Here is a 20,164-nt window from a genome sequence, read left to right as displayed (position 1 = left end):
GGGGCAGCCGCCAATGATTATGCAGCTTGATCCTTGATTTTTGGGGCAGCCGCCAATGATTATGCAGCTTGATCCTTGATTTTTTGGCGCAGCAGCCATAAATCCTGGGAACTATGTCTAGGAGGCCCTGAATAATAGCCAGCCTCTTTCTCAGGCACAGCTTCACGGCTTCCAACTCGCTTTCATCTAAGGTGGAATTCCACTCTGGCCATTTCTGCAAGATGTGGATTGTGCTTCTTCCGAAATAATTTCATATCCTTGCAAATGCACAGCCTAAGTTATATGCATCCTTGAATTTCTTTTTTCAGATAACCTCCCTCTATACGTTGGGGTTCTAATGATAGAAAGTGCTCCTAAAAAGAAATCTCTTTCATTTCTGGCCGTTAAAGACATTCCAAAGCATGGATATAGGCTTCGTAGCGTTTATTTGGAAATATTAGGAAAAATATAAAATCAAATTAAAGAGCAAAGAGAAAAGAAAAAGCCATTCTATATTTAAAAAAAAAAAAAAAAAAAGTTGAATAGATATAAAAAAATATTAAATATGCTTAAAAAAACCTTCAATCACAAATTGGGTTTCAATTAGGATCATGAATATTATTTAACCTTCAATCACAAATTGGGTTTCAATTAGGATCATGAATATAGTATGGAATTTTTGCAAAAAGTTTTTAATAGATATAAAAAAATATTAAATATGCTTAAAAAAACCTTCAATCACAAATTGGGTTTCAATTAGGATCATGAATATAGTATGATATTTTCATAAATTTTATTTATATAAAATATTGAATAGCTTAATGTTCATAAGCTATGAGTTTTGTGGATGATATGTGAATGTAAGTCCATCAAGCTAGGTCTAATAGTGGATGTCCTATAATATTGGGACCACATCTAGGTATGAAACTTGGTTAAACCACTTATCCGGGCTTCTGGAAGGTTTCATTAAGTTTAGGTGTTGAGGTTTGCAATTACACCATAACTTGTAGATATTAGTAAACTTCCAAACCTTTACCATTACCTAGAGTGGTAGGTTATTCCACATGAGGTGCGGTGATCAGTCACCATCCCCCCTCCGACATAACTCTAGGGAATAATACCTAAGCCATGGTTGTAATACCATGTAGGAATAACAATTACTTATGGTGTAAAGCACAACTATATAATTACATAGAATATCTCTATTATATAACAATGGGTGAGGTGCAATGTTGGATAAAGAACTATTACAACTGGGAAAATGCAAATCCCTACATTTTTCTTAAGGGGGAATCAAAGTTGCGATAATCAAAATCAGGATTAAATTGACAAGGGTTCCAAATTGGAAATTTATTTTGATATACAATGTGAGCTTTGTGACATGGTCGTGAAATTAGTTGATTTACAAGATCAACTATCATCCGTTACAGAGGAAAAAAGGTTCCTTGAAGATAAAAACAATGAAATAAAGAGAAAGAAATTGGTTAATGATGAAGAACAGATGCATCTTAAGGGCAGAATCGGGGAATTGGAAAGAGATTTGGATCTTGTCAACAAGGATCTTGAATCGTCAAGGGTCTTGGCAGTGGAGAAAGATTGTCAGTTAAATGATTTACAATACTGCTTTCACACCTTGGCAATGCAAAAAGGCGCCTCCATGATGAAAGCAACTCTTTAAGGACTGAATTGAACAATTGTACAATGGCTTTAGAGAAAATTCTCCAGCATTCGGACAAGACAAGGGAATTGGAGAGTGCTTTAGAATCTATCAACAAGGATCTTGATTCCAGAGATGTGCAGTTCCAGCAGTTGGTGGCAGAACATCAGCATTTGCTTGAACGTGTGCATGAAAAATGAAAATCAGACAATGTGGATAATAATGGAATTATTGACAGTGGGCATGGAAAGGAGAACACTAACAGAGTCCATGAAAATTGAGAACCAAAAGGTGTGTACACGAATGGAAAGCCTAGCAATGTTGCTGAAAAGCAACTGCCAAAGCAGCGACAAGGAAAGGGAAAATCTAGAAGGTGAAAAAAACAATTTTGTTGAACAAAATATTTTCCATGTAACCAACATTGAGGAAATTTCATACAAATTTATGTATCAAGTAACATTTAGGTTTTTTTAAAAGGTTGTTATTTCTGAATTTAGGCTTTTTTGAAAGGTTGTTATTTCTGAATTTATAGTGTTAGGTTGTCTAATTATGTTCATATAGATCAAAATCAATGGTTGTTCGAGTAAATTTGTTGTTACAATTACCACAAAGCCACCCCACTGGTGGTAAAACTAGGTTGTTTTCCAAATCTATATCAATTATATTCCATGTATTTTTATTTACTTTAAAACTATGAGACTTTTGTTTCTTAAGTGTATCCTTACTGTTTTGGATTGCACCTGTGTTATGAATACATGTGGAATAAATATGTTGATATGAATTGGGTGCATTTATTTTCGATTGGTGAAATTGAAATCTAGATGTATGAATGGAATGATAAATTATCATGATAAGAATTTCAGTTTCATTTCGTAGTGACATTAGGTTAATGAGGATATATTTGACCAGCACATAGTTGCGAAGATATCCATGTATAATTAGTATGAAAACCCATCTAAAAAAACTCAATTTAACATATGCTTTAGTTTGGCTTGAAACGATTTATAGTTCAGGTTTTAATGTGCATGTGGGAAGTTGCCTGTTTCATATTTCTTTTAGTTTTTTAAGTTGATATCTCATCAAATTTGTTTGTTCACTAAGCTTATTCCATATTTATTTGAGATTGTATTGATATGCATCAATCAAACATAGTTTAGTTTCTTTAGTCAATGAAATATTAACTTTTTGGTAAGAATTTTCCATATCCTTTTGGTATCATTTGGTGATCCTAGATTTTTGGTAAGCATTTTCCATGTAAATTTTTGGTATTATTGGTGATCCTACCTGTATTTTCTTTTAGTATTTAAGCCTATATGTTTTTATTAAATGTATTAAATTTTTTGGATGGTTAGTTTCATGTGTAAATTAGTTAAATATTTTCTATTTGATATTATTTGATGATCCAATGAGCTATCAACATTCAAAATTTACAATGTAAGGTTCAATTTTAGCATATGAACCTGAGTAAATGTTTCATTTTGGGAATGTGTTATATTATTTATATAGTTAGTCTCATGTGAAAATTAGGTGATTGCATGTTATATGTAAGAATGTATTGGTGATTATAAAAAAAATAGGATTTCCAACATATATAAATATTAGATTAGATATAATAAATAATTCAACAGGGACCCTTTGTTTTCTCAATTTCTTTGTCCAGTCCCAATCCATGTGTGGCAGCTCAAACCACAAGACCAATGCCTAATATTTTCTTTAGATGGCTTGTGGGAAAATAGCCAGTTTGAAGATGGTGATATTATCTACTTTCAAAGGGCTCTCACAATAGATGATGAGGTTTTCCTAGTGCCTATCGAGCCTCTCGTTGAACATCCAGCTGATGTCATCAGAGCACACTCAAACTTCGAGGTAGGTCGATGCTAGGGGCAGGGAGATAACCGAACGCTCGATCATGATAAAGACAAATAAATTGCAATAGGCATGAACACTTTGGAAAGAACAGAATTAGGTATTACATCTCCAACTTTAGTCTTTGAGGAAACATATTTCATCTTAAGATAAAGATATTTTTATAACATTTTTACTGGGGTTTATATAGCATGAAAAATAAGGTCCAATAAAATTACCAGTGCTATGGGAAGAAAAATTGAAATTTATATTACATTGTTGCTCATATTCAATTGACTTTCAAGGTATAGAAGTTGATCATCATAAAAGAAAAATACAATTTTCTATGTTACAGAAAAATGAACTAGGCATATGACATGTATTTCTTATAGCACTAAAAGAAAAATACAATTTTCTATGTTACAGAAAAATGAACTAGGCATATGACATGTATTTCCTGTAGCACTTTTGGTGTTGGTGTTTAAATTAAATGATCTTAAATTGAAAAGTGAAATTTTAAGAGTTGAAGCTCTTGATGATAGAACGCTTTGGTTATGTATGATGAACGTGTTGGTAGAATCACAGGTTTCTGTAAATACTTGGTGAAAGAACAAGGAATACAGTACCAAAGTTTATATTTCTGGCAAGTCCTAGAATAATCGATGATTCACATTGTTTCGTACTTAAATTAACAAAATTTCGAGAGGTCAATGAAATCAGAGTTTAATTAATGGAGAGCCCCCGAAAGACAGTTTAAATATATTATTTTAATTTCAAATTGGTCAATACTTCTGTTTTTTTTGCTTAACCTATTACTTTATAACATTGTCATAGCCAATTGAACTACTCCCATAGATTCCATTACCTTTATTTTCATAACTATATTGTACATCATTTTTTTTTACTTTTATGAATATGCAAATGCTATTCATTATTCATTATTATAATTTACAAAAATATTTTAATAACTATCCAACCACCAAAATAATCTATTATCAACCCCATAAAAATATATTTTATTAATAATTTTGATACCATCGACTTATTAAGCACGACATCTCTGCAGAATCTTTCATATCAACCCTCTCTCAACCATTTTTCAATTCTAAACAACATGCACACTAAGCCAACAAACTCAAGCTACACGAATTGTTTTACACATATTTTTCTATGTAAATTTTGGAGGAAAGAGGTTTGCTCACACTATAATATAAAAATAATTATTCTATTGTGAACATATAATTCTATTTTGAACATATAATTCTATTATGAACATAATAATTCTATTATGAATTTATAATCCAGTCATTTTAATTGAGTTTAAATGGTGGTTTCTAATAGTATTTTATTAGAGGTATATCAAATTAGTGGTTTTAGTTTAAGCTCTAGAAATTATCTATATATATATATATATATATATATATAATAAAGATCCATATAAATTAAAATATGCCAAAACATATGGCATATGGCATACATATGTGTTCTTCATATAATTTTTCCAATTTAAGAAACCTATCGGCCTTTCTTTGCACCTTTTGGGTAATTGCTAGTCTATTTCATTTGTGCATTCTAAGTCCGTTTGCACACTTTTACCTTTTCATTATTTGTCTTGAGAAGACTGTACATGGAAGTGGATAGATCACTCTAACGGAAAATGGATGTGTAATAGATTATCACTTTAAGAGAATTTTAGATGAAACAAAAAAAAAAAAATGATAAATTAAAGAAGAAGATTTGTGGTCATTTAATTTCATAAAAAAGTAACAACTAAGAATTAAATAATTATTTATACAAAACAATATAACATTGTGAGAAAATACTTTTTAAAATTAAAAAGATAAAAAAATATAAATACAAAATAGTTTTGTGTTACACCCAAAATTACATCGAAAGGGGGTAAATCAGTGTAATGGAAAATTTATCATTTCAAAACTATTTCATCATTAATTGAACATTTGGCAGTAAATCATAACAATGAACGAAATTGTGCATCAAGAAACCATATCACATCAACACATAAGAACACCAGCTTTTATGTGGAAACCTTTGCAGGAGAAAACCACAAATTCTTTTTGTCTTCTTCAATTTGATTACATAGATTTGTAGGCACCAACCCCTAAAATGTGCAAACACCTACTTGCAATAGGCTACAACATGATTGAGGCACCAACCTTAAAAATGTGCAAGCTTTGACTTGTTGTAGGCTTTAATCTGATTGAGGTACCAACCTCTATGGAGGAATCCAACTCCTTCTTCAACCTAGTGTGGACCACCTTTCACAATATTCCATACTAGATCCACAAGCTCAAATCATAACCAAACCAACTTTACTTTTGTTCATATGTCAAAAAATTGTTCACGTGCTCATATTTCCAATAACCATGACCTCCTGATCTCAACAATTGTTTATGGCTTCTCTTTATCAAATTACAAATAATTCCAACTAGTAATCTCTTTTAAAAATCATTTTGCACTCAATTTGACCCCCAAAACATTAGAAAATACTAGTTGTTCTACAAAATAGTTATTTCTAGCCCACATTCTACAAATGCAAAGGATATGGTGTTTGTTATACAAAATGGTTACCTCTGGTTGGCTTAAATGTTCAACAAAATTATTATCCATCGAAAATTTAAACAAAAAATAATAATAATCAACCCTCTGCCAAGCTCAAACCCTCGACTTCATGAACGAGCGACTATACACCAACCAAATGTGCTACACATCCCTTATACAAGATCGAACCATCAAATTCATTTGAATGTTCCATGTCAAGGCAACCAATTGGTGCTTCTCCTCATCAAAGCAGCCAACCAACTTGTGCTTGCGGTGCTTTCCACATTAGGGCGACCATCCGAAGTGTTCTCTCAATGCTTTCAATGTTAGGGAAACTTGCCAACTTGTGCTCTCGGTATTCTCCGTGTTAGGCCAACCAATTGAAGTGTGCTCTAGGCACTCTCCATGTCACACTAGAATGGACCAATCAACGTAACCATGCTCACGACACTCTTCGTGTCACACTAGAATGAACCATAGTTACCAAGTTCGGCCATACCAGCAAAAAAAAATTGGAAATTCGCCACTATGCTGCCACTGTGTTGTGTAGAACAGTGAAGCGCGGGCTCTGTGTAACCATGGATCGGAACGTTGACCTATCGCTGCTGAATAAAATCATAGAGTAAGTAAATCTAGTATTACCTGTGGAAATTTGAGAATTGAAAAATAATGCAACGATCTTTAATCCTAATTTTTTTTTAGTTTTTATAATATTTTTATACGGGTACTTTTTTATACGAGGATTAACCAGAAAACTGGGAAAAATATAAACAATAATTTTTATGAAAACAAAATAAAAAACAATAATTCTTATATTATAAAAAAGACAATTTCTATTAAATTTCTCGATAAATGCTAAATATTGTTAACAATTTAGTTAGAAAAATGATTATTTTAATCTAGTCTGCAATAATAATTAATTTGATGCATTTTGATCTTCATTATTTCTAAGCTGTTCTAGAGAGAAGGGGTCTATAACATTTTAAATAGGAGAAATTAACATTGGAAATAAGTAAACATAAATATACTTGGTAGAGAAAGATTTAATGAATTTTCATATAATGATTGTTTATTTAAATTAAAAAAAAAAAAAATTAAAAAAAAAAATTAAAAAATTAAAAAATATTAAAAAAATTAAGTGTGTGTAAGATATATAATGTCGAATTTTTTCTGTATTGAATTTTATAGGGTCGAATTTTTTTCGTTTCAAATCGAATTCAAATTCGAATTTGGTAACTATGGAATGAACCAATCATCATAATCATGCTCTCATCACTCTCCATGTCACACCAGAATAACCTATCAACAGAACCGTGCTCACAACACTCTTTGTGTCACACTAGAATGAGCCAATCAATAGAATCATGCTCTCGACACTCTGCATGTCACACTAGAACAACCAATCAACAGAACCATTCTCTCAAGACTCTCCACATCAACCAAAATGAGAAAATCTATAGAACCAATCAATAAGATTGTACTCTAGAGGTTCTTCATGTCACTGCTAATAAAAATAATTATTCTCTTGGCACTCTCCACGTCAACCAGAACGAACCAATCATAAAAAATAATCAATAGGATTGTGCTCTCACGGTTCTCCATGTCATGCTAATAAAAAGAATTGTTCTCTCGGCACTCTCCACATCAACTTGAACCAACTAAAAAAAATGTTCTCTCGGCACTCTATACCACATGGTTTCAACCCTACAATTATCCAAAACATGATGCCTCAGAGTAGCCACGAAGGCTAGGCCTTAACCTTGTTCTCCAAGCTCTCATTCAATGCTCATAAGTCACAAACCATTCCTCAATTGTTGATTTTATTAGTGTGATTAGGATTAGCACAATATTTCTAAAATTTTGATAATTAATTTTTACGTAGATCTTCTTTTAACTTATTCCAATATATAATTTAGCAATTATACTTCAAAAATTCAACCATAAAGAACAATGGAATAGTAGAGATCACAACACACAGAATAAGACAAGATTTACCTTGGGAAAACCCACAAAGGGGAAAACCCAATAACCTTTTTCAATAGAGAAATTATTCTTGTTCAATGAAAGACACACCTAGACCTATGGTCGAACCTAGCCTTATCCTCCAAGTCAAGTCACCTAATCTGATCATGCACTTCACTCTGCTTGTCTGACCCATAATTTTGGCCCTCCTGTAATAGCCAGTTGCCCAAAAATTTCATTCGTGCAACAGTTGCCCTAGTAACCCAAAATGTTTGGCTCCCTACAACATTTACCCTAGAAAATGGTGAACCATAGAGACAAAGATACTAAACCACATGTGTGAGTTTTAAAGAGAGAGAGAGATATTTTGGCCTCCTTCTTCGTCCTACTTCATCCTTCTTATCCTTTGGTTGCTTGCCTAGAAACTGTATTGTATGAGAGAATGTGAATGTCCAAATGGAGGAGGTTGAGTTGCCTTTAGATAGTAATATGTCTTGGGTGAATGGATGTGTCTCTTGGATAATGATGACTTAACTTGGAGGGAAGTTGACTTGTCACTTTTGGAGCTAAAATTCACATTTCAAAAATTGAAATTTTTATCTTTAAAAAATCGCAATGGGACTTTGACTTAAAATAAATTTTCCTTTGACTCATTCATTTATAAATATGCTTTACATTGGTAAATACAATTATATCAAGTGATAAAATGTACATTATGGAAGCTAACCATGGTTACAAATTCAACACTCTCTCACTAGGGAGGTATTCATAATCAGTGTCATAGGTGTTCTTAGATTGAACAAATTTATCTAAATAAAAAGGTTATCCATCATTACCATCATCATCATTTATCATCAACATTCACTAGCGGCCATATCTAGGGCAATACCAAACCCATTGATCCAGGTGGATATTGGTGGCCACCTGCCAAGTCCACCTGGACCCCCACCATTGTCTTTCTCAGCATTTTCAGTTTCCTTAATTGTAGCACAACTTACTATTTTTAGCAGTTTTTCGGGTCCTGAACTTCCGGAGCCATTTTGAGGCCCTAAACGACGTTTTTTGGGTAATCCGGGGGAAACATGGGTCCATGGAATGGACCGATGTTGCCTGTTCCAACAATGATAGTTCTCGGATAGATCTTTCTAACGAGCTATTGTACGCGTCAAACGGAGATCATATGCCAAAGTTACGACCCCGGGAAGTTGATGTACCAATTTACCCCAAACGGGGCCCACATTTTGGCGTTTCATCTCCTAGGGTTAGGTTTTGGAATGTGAAGGGTTTTTCCATTGTTTCTCAACAATAAATAGGCCTTCGAGCCTCATTGTAACACAGTTCAGAGGCATGTAGCCATCACATCTCTTCTCAGAGATAAGCTACCATCGCCCTAGCTGATTTATTTCCATTTCTGATTGTAAGCATATTTCAGTATTTTTCCATTAATGAAATGAAGTATTATTTCCGCTGCATCTTTGTGTATATGGTTATCTCTGTAATTTGTTGCGTTCCTGTTTAAATCCGGATCAGTGGTATCAGAGCGGTCTGCTTTTTCTCTGTTTTTCTTTGCATGTCCCCAACAAGGTCGGGATATAAGGAGTTAGGGCTTGAACTGGTTGAACCTTTGCAAGACCAGCCTCGCAAATCCCGACGGCCTCCCATGGCGGACGAGAAGAAAGACGAGGGGGCAGGAGATCCCATCAAAATCTTGCTCGAAGAAGCCCTCGAGCGACAACGGAACGCGATGATGGACAGCGTTGCCTAGATCCTTCAGCGGCTACCCAGAAGCGGCGCATCGGCTTCCAGCAGCTACTCTGGAAACGCCACACCCTTTAAGGTACAAGTTAATTTTGAAATCCCCATATTCGAGGGTTAGATAGACGCAGATGCCGTAGATAAATGGTTAAATTTGCTAGAGGGTTATTTTTCTGTTCATGAATTTTCGAGTCGGGAAAAGATTGTTTTTGCTCTTCTCAAAGCAGCCCCCCACGTCAAGGACTGGTGGGAAACCTACTGCGAGCAGAAGGATGAAAGTACTGGCTCACTATTTTCAGCCGCACCCACCTGGGATTCGTTCTGAGATGCCATCAAGGAGCAATACTACCCTGTCGGAAGCTATGAGGATGAATACATAAAGTGGACCACGCTGTGGCAGGGAAGGGACCAAGACGTGCCGGAGTTCACAAATCTTTTCCATACCCTTCGCACAAAGTTGGGTATCAAGGATTCAGAGCAACATTTGATACTCAAATATCATGGTTGCCTGCACAAGTACATCCAGGAAGAAATACAATTCCTAAACATCCCCTCGCTCGGCGCAGCATACCGATATGCCGTCAAGGTCGAGCAGAAGTTTAAACAAAAGAAGCGAGACTTTGGATCTGCGAAACCAAAGCAGGGGAAAGGTGCCCCTAAACCACAGAACAAAGGACAAAGCCAAGGCGGGACAGCCCAAGACAACCAGCTGAAGCTGCAAGCAAAGAACAGTGCCGCGAAGCCGAGAAAGGACACTGGAAAATGGTGCGAGTTCCATAAGAGCTCCACTCACAACACAAGTGAGTGTCGGGCCAAGCAGTCACTGGTGAATGAGCTAAAGGTTTCAGAATCAGATGCATGTTCCGACTCTGAGTCAGAACCCGATAAGGGGTCTGAAAAAGGGAAGCAGATCATTGATGCGGATCCCAGCGCCACTGTTGCTACCGCAAAGATCCAGAAAAATGAACCCGAAGATCCAGAGGAGGAGGAGCGTCTCTTCCACTCCCAGATGTGGGTAAAGGGCTCCCCGATATAGTTCATTGTTGATAGCAGGAGTCAAAAGAACCTCATTTCGGCAGAGGTCGTGAAGCGGTTGGGCTTACCGACCACAGCACATCCACAACCATACACCATTGGATGGCTTCACCAAGGATGAGATCTTCGCGTGAGCCAGCAGTGTCGCCTTCCATACAACATCAAGCCCTTCACGGATGAGGTATTGTGTGACATTTCTCCCCTTGAAGTTTGTGATGTATTACTAGGACAACCATACTTGTGGAAGCGACATGCTATGTATGAATCAAGGCCCCGTGTTGTTATTATTACATTGGGGAATAAGTTGTTCAGGATACTAGAGGTAGCACCACCTGCCGCCCTCTTTTTGATTACTGCGAAACAATGCAGTAAGATCATTTCCAAAACCAGGAAATTTGTTTTCCTGATGATACGCCCTCAAGGAAAGAAGAAGACAGTGGTCGCGACCTCCAAACGGGGTCCCTCTGCACGACAACTATAGATGGACAAGGTTGTGGAGGAGTACGAGGACATCTTCACCTCCCCGGCAGGTGTTCCTCTGCACTGTCAAGTCAAGCACTCCATCGATCTGACCCCAGGTGCGCCGCTACCCAATGGACCAATTTATCGGTGCTCCGTTCTGGAGAACGATGAAATCAAGAGGCAGATTCAGGAGCTCCTGCAGAAAGGTCACATCCATCCGAGTTCATCGCCCTGTGGGAGCCCGATCGTGTTGGTACAGAAGAAGGATGGGACGTGGAGACTCTGTATTGACTATCGGGCGCTGAACAAGATCACTGTCTGTAATAGGTACCCGATCCCGCAGATTGACGACCTCCTAGACCAACTAAAGGGGGCGAAATATTTCAGCAAGATCGATCTGAAGTCAGGATATCACCAGGTACCAATCGAACCCTCCGATGTGTGGAAGACTGCCTTCAAATCCAAGGAGGGCCTCTTCGAATGGTTGGTCATGCCTTTCGGATTGACGAATGCTCCTGCAACCTTTATGAGGCTAATGGATGACATCTTGCGGCCATTCACCAACTCCTTTGTAGTAGTATACTTGGATGACATTCTAATCTTCAGCCAGAGTTGGGAAGAGCACCTCCACCACATCCGACAGGTTCTCCAAACACTGCGGCAACACAAGCTATGTGCCAATTTGGAGAAATGCACTTTTGGCATGACCCAGGTTCAGTATCTGGGATACATCATTGATGAACAGGGGGTGCATGTTGATCCAGCCAAGATCCAAGTCATTCGGGATTGGCCCTCTCCAACCACTCTAACAGAGCTTCGCAGCTTTCTAGGTCTTGCCAACTCTACCGCAGGTTTGTGTTGGAGTTTTCTCATATTTCTTGGCCCTTGAGTCAAGTCACCAAGGGCGGGGCGAAAGCAAAATTCTTTTGGTCTGAATCTCAACAGAAGGCATTCAGGGAGTTGAAGGATCGCCTCTGCACGACACCAGTGCTCGCGTTACCATATTTACAACAACCATTTGAGGTCGAGACAGATGCCTCTGACTATGCTATTGGGGCAGTCCTTACTCAACATGGACATCCAGTGGCATATCACAGTGAAACACTTTCAGACACAGTCCGGAAGTACCCCACTTATGATAAAGAGATGTATTCCATTGTACAGGCCTGCCGACAATGGAAGCATTACATTTTGGGGAAGGAAACGGTCATCCACACAGACCATCGACCTCTGCAGTTCATACAGACCCAAGGGAAATTGCAGAATGATCGCCATCAGAAGTGGTCTACATACCTGCAACAGTTTCACTTGAATATCAAGTATAAAAAGGGCAGCACCAATAATGTTGCAGATTGCCTCAGTCGACCACCGATCATGGCGCTAACCACCGTGCTCAACTCTTGTGGGCACGAGACTTCTGATTGGCCACTTCTCTACAAAAGCGACCCAGAATTCGGCCACACATACCAGACACTCTTGGAGGGTCGGCATGTTGCAGATTTTCACCTCCAGGATTCTTTATTATGCCACCTCGGTCACCTTTGTGTTCCTTCAAGCGAGCGTGCCAAGATGATTTGGGAAGCACACTACAGTCGGGCTGCTGGGCATTTCGGGGTCGAGAAAACAGTGGCAGTACTGCAAAATTATTTCTATTGGCCGAATCTTCGACAGGATGTTGGGAAGTACATCCAATCATGTACTGCCTGTGCCATTGCCAAATCGGCCATCAAGAAGCACAGCCTCTATACCCCGTTGCCTACCCCTAGTCGACCGTGGGAATCCATCTCCATGGATTACATGTCAGGCCTTCCTTCCACTAAGCATGGAAATGACTGTGTTTTTGTGGTCGTCGACAGGTTCTCGAAGATGGCCATTATGATGGCCTGCAAGAAGAATATCACAGCAGAAGCCACTGCTAAACTCTTCTTTGAACGAGTGTGGGTGCACTTTGGGATCCCACAGTCTATCATCTCAGATCGGGACAGTCGGTTTCTCAGCACATTTTGGTCCAGTCTCTGGTCAATGCTGGACACCAAACTCACGAAGTCCACAGCCTTCCATCCTCAAACTGATGGCCAGACAGAGGTTGTCAATAGGATGATTGTGCACATTCTGCGCATGCATAACTCAAAGCATCCACGCACATGGGACGAGAGCCTCCCCTATGTTCAGCATAGCTACAACCGAGCTCTTCACAGTTCCACTGGCCATAGCCCTTTTCAGGTGGGTTTGGGATTCCAGACACTATGCCCCATTGATGTGGCCATGCCACTTGCAGCTACTCACATGAATTCAGCTCATGTCCAGTCTGAAACAGATAAGGCCACCAGCTTCATTGAGCGCATCCAACATATTCGCCAGCAGGTCCATGACATTCTTGAGAAATCAAATGCCAAGTACAAGCAGCGACATGATCAACATCGGGTGCCACACAAGTTTCAGGTGGGCGACAAATTCTGGTTGCATTTGCAAAAGGAACGCCTTACTGGAGCCTATTGGAAATTGAGACCACTCCGATATGGTCCTTACACCATTACTAAGGCTATGGGAGACAATGCATTTGAGCTCAGCATTCCCCCATTCCTTGGCCTGCACCCAGTGTTCAATGTGGACCGCCTTCGGCCATACTTTCCACCATTGCTAGACACATCCGACATTGTAGAACAGCTCAAACCCACAGAATTAAATCCAGATTGCATGGAACAAGCTACAACTGATCGGATCATGGACACACAGATCAAGAACACTCGCCAACAGAATATCCAACTGTATCGAGTTGTCAAAGCAGGCCAACTCCTTCAGCAGGGCAAGTGGCTCACCAGGGAACAAGTTCAGCAGAAGTTTCCTCATCTCATGGAGGAGCTCAACGCAATGGGGACCATTGCTTCCTAAGGGGGGAGGAATGATCCAGGTGGATATTGGTGGCCACCTGCCAAGTCCACCTGGACCCCCACCATTGTCTTTCTCAGCATTTTCAGTTTCCTTAATTGTAGCACAACTTACTATTTTTAGCAGTTTTTCGGGTCCTGAACTTCCGGAGCCGTTTTGAGGCCCTAAACGACGTTTTTTGGGGAATCCGAGGGCAACATGGGTCCATGGAATGGACCGATGTTGCCCGTTCCAACAATGATAGTGCTCGGATAGATCTTTCTAACGAGCTATTGTACGCGTCAAACGGAGATCATATGCCAAAGTTACGACCCCAGGAAGTTGATGTACCAATTTACCCCAAACGGGGCCCACATTTTGGCGTTTCATCTCCTAGGGTTAGGTTTTGGAATGTGAAGGGTTTTTCCATTGTTTCTCAACAATAAATAGGCCTTCGAGCCTCATTGTAACACAGTTCAAAGGCATGTAGCCATCACATCTCTTCTCAGAGATAAGCTACCATCGCCCTAGCTAATTTATTTCCATTTCTAATTGTAAGCATATTTCAGTATTTTTCCATTAATGAAATGAAGTATTATTTCCGCTGCATCTTTGTGTATATGGTTATCTCTGTAATTTGCTGCGTTCCTGTTTAAATCCGGATCACCCATGGAAATGTTATCATCATATCAGGACTCACTCCTCTACAATGATTAGTCTTCAAAATCCATGGCCTCTACCTAGGCCAAAATGCTGAGACCATCAACTAGAAAGCATTCACTCACCATTCCTGGTGAGCACTTTGGGTCAAGACCTCACTCAACCCCTTCCTAGTTGGTGATCGTGTCTAGATGTTAAGAGGACCTCACTCCACCCTACCCTATGTGTGATCAGGGTCCAAGACCTCACTCCACCCTTCCCGATGTGTGATCAGGGTCCTAATGTTGAAGGACATCACACCACCATGCTTGGTGTGTGATCAAGGTCTACGGCCTCACTCCACCCTTCCCGGTGTGTGATTAGGGTCCAAATGTTGAATGACCTCACTCCACAGTGCGTAGTATGTGATCAGGGTCTTGTACCTCACTCCACCATTCCTGGTGTGTGATCAAGGTCCTCCTCCAAGAGAGACTCACTCAACACTGCCTGTTGAGCCCTCTATGTCTTTTGGACCCATTCTCCCTTCCGGAAAAATATTCATCTGTGCTACAGACATATTAGCACTTCCTCTCAATGAGAGGGGTAATCTGCACGAGGTCCATCTTGTATCTCGACAACGGCTTCGTTAGAACATCATTTGGCTCATCGGTGGAGATGTAATCAAGCCTTATTACTCTCCTCTACACCATGTCACAGATGTAGTGGTACTTAATCTTAAATTTGCTTTGACCTCTCATGGAACAAAGGATTCTTGGAAAGCTTCACACAGCTTTTATTATTGTAGTGTATCACCGTCGGTTCCAACTCTTGGCTGAACAATCATGTAAACAACTTTTAGAGTCATACTACTTTGGTACAAGCCTCATTAGTTGTGATGTACTCTGCTTCAGCAGTGCTGAGTGAAATCGACCTTTTCTTCCTACTCATTTGTTATCCTCCACAATATCCCAAGGCTGAAAGGAGATCGATGGAGGTAAACTCAAACCACTTAGGGTTCAATAGCTAGCCCTGCCAAACCAGAGAGGGATCTCTCTATGAGCTCACAGCCAATGATGACTAGAGTGGGGAAAGATGTTAGGCTAGTTATTATAGTACTAGGGTTTAAAGATTTTAGGGTTTTGTTGGATCAGAAGTGAAAATCATGGAACTAGGTCAAAAGATCAAAGGTTTAAGCTGCAAGAGATATAAAGGAGAAGGGTAGGTATGCCTTTGTGATACTTTGGGGTTTTGTCAATGTAGTGTAGAGTGGAAAAACAAAGATCAAAATGAGCATGGAAAGCATGAATTCATTTATCAGAAGATAGGTGACATAAACATGAAATTCCTAACAAAACATAGCTTAAACTTAAGAATTATGTTTAAAACCTCTTAGGAAAGTCACTGAAAAGCATAGGTATGGAAAGAAGATGAAATTATCATTCATATAAAACTATAATGAAGAGAAAACATTATCACAAACTCATAACACAAGAATTCATGAATAATAGTTGTAATTGTCCTTTGATTTCCTGTGAAAAAGATAATGAAATACAAGCTCCAAAAGTTCTACTAACTGATGTCCAACCTTGAATCTGACTGAAAACTAGATACATATAGACCACAAAACCATCTTCTCCTCTCTCAAGGGTCGAATTCCTCAATATAGAATCGGTTTACACAAATTCCTCCAACCAATTCTAATGACTAGGGAGGTTAAAACAAATTCCCAAATTAGCCTTAAACTGATTCATTTGGCCATAAACATTATTAAAAGCATGAATCTACTCATTTCTTACCCTAACAAACATAATTACATCTCAAAACATCTTTATCACATCAAACATGAGTAATTACATCAAGGAAACTCGAAACTGACTAAGAAAAATGGAAAAAAGTGATTTCCAAGCAAAAACATAGCGAATCTGCAGAAAACGTAACGAGCTTGCAGAAAATGTGCCGTGTTGCTTGTAAGTGACTTTTGGAGGGGTTCTGAGCTCCAAATCAAGATCTGAAAAATGATGGAGAAATATCTTTCTGTCTTCTACACCATAGAATCTTCAAGCAATAAAAAATACTACTTCCAGACCTCAAAAAACCATTTCTCCCACAGCTACTCCAAAAACATAACGTGCCTCTGAAAAACATGGCATAAAGGTGTTTTTTGGTACTTATTTTGACTTTTTAACTTAGAAAAAGTTGTTGACATGGATCTCCTGTTACATAAATTTAATTTTCAGGTCATAAGGAATACAAAAATGTAAACCTTTTGTCAAATGGAGGCCCCCAACAAAAGCATAGCGTGGGGCACGCTATCTTTTTGGACAAACAACTGTGTAAATTTTTTGGGTTTTCTGCAAAACTAGGCCTCAAATATGGAGAAATATCTCTCTAAAAATGAAACTTTTTATAAAACTGGGAGAGGTTTTGGTAGATAATGATGTTTTGAAGAAAAACCTCTCTTGGTTTCTGGAAATTGATTTCATTTTCTCGGAATACGTGCCAAAACATCATGACTAAAACAAGAAATTAACTTGGAAATTTTTTATTTTCTAAAATATGTCTCCACGAATGTTGCATATATCCCAATATATGATACCTGTTGTTAGTGCCTAGATTTACCTTAGGCTAAGGAAGGTAGGATCCAGGGCCAACATCAAACCACGCTTAACCTGGTAGCTAGCCCTACCAGGTCGGGAGAGGGCTCTCTCTGGGTCAATGTCAGCAAATTATAATCGATGAGGGCTTGAGATGACTGATAGAAACACTGATCTTAGGCTAGTTATATGTATAAAAGAGTTTGATTGAATGAAATGATGTTTTTGTTGGCTCAGATGGAAAGGTAGATTTTGGGTGTGGGGATTGAGGTTCAGTCTTGCAGAGATCTCAATGGGGCAAGGTAGGCAATTGTTTTTGGCACTTAAAATTGAATGAGATGGAAGGAATAGACAGGTGAGGTGTTGAAGAGGGCAAGAGCAATCATGGATCCTCCCCAAACAGCTGAAAACATCAAGAAACTAAAGCAAACTTCAAGTAGAGCACTGCAATTTCAATGGATTCTACTTACACTCTTGTTTGTTTAGTTCAGAAGAAACAAGATAGAGAATGGCATACATGACATATAAGCAAATTCAAAATTACAAAAAAAAGCATTGTACCAAGACAAATTGCCACATGGATCCCAAAGAGTGCTGCAAATCCTGGTCTCAATTCCTTAGCCAAAATGTTGATATGAATGTACAATGAAGCTCAAGGCTTTCTCAAAAGTCCAACCATGCTAATGACTGAAAAACAACATAATATAGACAACCATAGCTCATCCTTGCCTCTAGGGGTCGAGCTCACATGTTTAGGAGCTGTTTCAACTAATTCTAAACTGAGAACTAGAAATTAGGCAACAGAACAGCATGCCTCTAGAAACAAGGGAACTGATTCATTCAGTTTCAAACAACTTTTAAACTGATGAATCTACCTCTACAAGTGAAAATTTAACATATTTACATCATGATCCATCAATGTACATTAAATTACATCACAAATTTGCCATTAGGAAAGTGAAAAATTCAAACTGGCCAAAGTTGGGCGAAAAACAGAGCAATACTTGGTCAAACTGGCAATTTTTCCTCTATGCGCTGCGCCTGATTCTCTATGCATAATGCCTGTTTGGACCCACTTTTGGAGGCCTTCCCGATGTCCAAATTAGCTCCAAGTTTTCTTGTTGGAAAGGTCTGCTTGTCTACTTTCCAACCCAAGTGGAATTTGTCAATTTGGCCTCCATTTTTCCCTCCAAAAGTCAGTTTTCCCAACACTGCTTCCTGTGTGTCAAAATAGGGGCAGTGAGGTCATTTTTTGAGTGTTTTTGACCTTTTTGAGGGCTCAAAACCTATCCAAATTTCTTGGCCATTGGTAGGAAAACATATTTTTCCATGCCAAATCCAAAAATGCTGAGTTTTTGTGATTTAGAGGCTCCTAGCAAAAGCGAGCGCCACGTGGCGCGGCGCATAGGGCAGAAAATTCTGTTTTTTGTGCCAAAAATTTCAAAAATGCAAAAAGTGCCCCAAATTTTTTGAAATTTGGGCTGAGTCTTCTCCATCAAACATTGTGTTGGGCCAAGGAAGCCTCAGCCAATATCTGAAGTTTATCATGCTCCTTTCGCCTCCTCGATGCCCTTTTCAACTTTGCTTTCAAGTTTCTAATTCTTGCCTTGCAACTCATATTCCTTGCCATGTAATGGCGGGCCATGCACCTCAACATTGCTTTCTCCCTATTGGCCTTCTCCAGCAACTTCTCCAAATAATTATTCACTTTCTCCAACACATATTCCCGGCCCTCGTCCTTTTGCTCAATGGGTGTCAACTTGCCTTGTGCCCTTTTGACTTCTTGCCGGTTTTCTTTAATGATTTGTAATTCCATCATAACTTGTTGATCCTCAAGTTGCTTATTTCTTTGCTCCAGATACTTTATTGTCCACTTGGCCCTCTCCAAGTTGAGGGACAAGGCATTGATGTCCGCCTGCTGCTCTTGAATGATTTCTTTGAGATTTGTGCTTTGCGGGCCCATACCGGTATCATCACCCTCAATGAGAATGAAATCAGTCTCACGCTCACCTGATGGTCCTTCCTCCTGTAGTGGCCTCTTGCCTTTGTCCTGAACCTGTTGTGCTGATGACAGAAGCGAGGCCCCTTCCACCCCGGGTGGAGATAACACTCGCTTAGCTGTTGCAAACAACTATCTAGTGCCCTTCTAATAGGTGATGAACACTGGCATGCTAGCGGTCTGTGTCTCATGACCCTCATGCTGATAAGAAGGTCCACCTATCTCATGTAAAGCCTCTAAAGGTCCCTGAGGAGCTGTGAAAAAATCACGAGAGATGAAGTCCTCTCAAGTGATGCCCTGTAAGCTAAGCTAATGAATGACTACAATTTTAATGAGAGCAAAATGGTAAATACTGTTGAACTGCTGCTGAGGAGTCTTCTGCTGCACTAGAGTGGTCATCTTCTCGATATTTCGGCACATGAAGTAAGGGATGTTCATCATCCTTACCCTGGTAAAATGCATCAGCAGCCTAATATGATAAGCATACAAACGTGAAAACCGGCCCTCACAGCTGAAATACCTCATGATCAATTTCATCAAAGGAGCATAAGCATCTTTGAGGTACCGAAAAGGAAACACTCTCCTGAGTTGTCTCAAATAGCCGGGTTTGATGTATGGTTCATAATGCTGCCGGTCAATTTGCTACCTCTTGTTCCATTGCTCTCCAATGTTAGGAATACCAGTTGCTAGTGAAATAGATTCTGGTGTTAATGTGAAAGTGACACCAGCTAGAGTGGCTTGACCATCATGTAAATGTAGCACAAAAAAACGAGCCAACTCATGATGAAACTGAATGCTAGCAACCTTCTC

This window comes from Pinus tabuliformis, chromosome 1_2 (genome assembly GCF_031772625.1).
Source record: "Pinus tabuliformis cultivar Carrire ecotype Pingquan chromosome 1_2, CPIR1, whole genome shotgun sequence".
NCBI lineage: Eukaryota > Viridiplantae > Streptophyta > Pinopsida > Pinales > Pinaceae > Pinus > Pinus tabuliformis.
The sequence above is the reverse complement of the archived record's forward strand: the minus strand, read 5'-3'. Positions refer to the sequence as shown.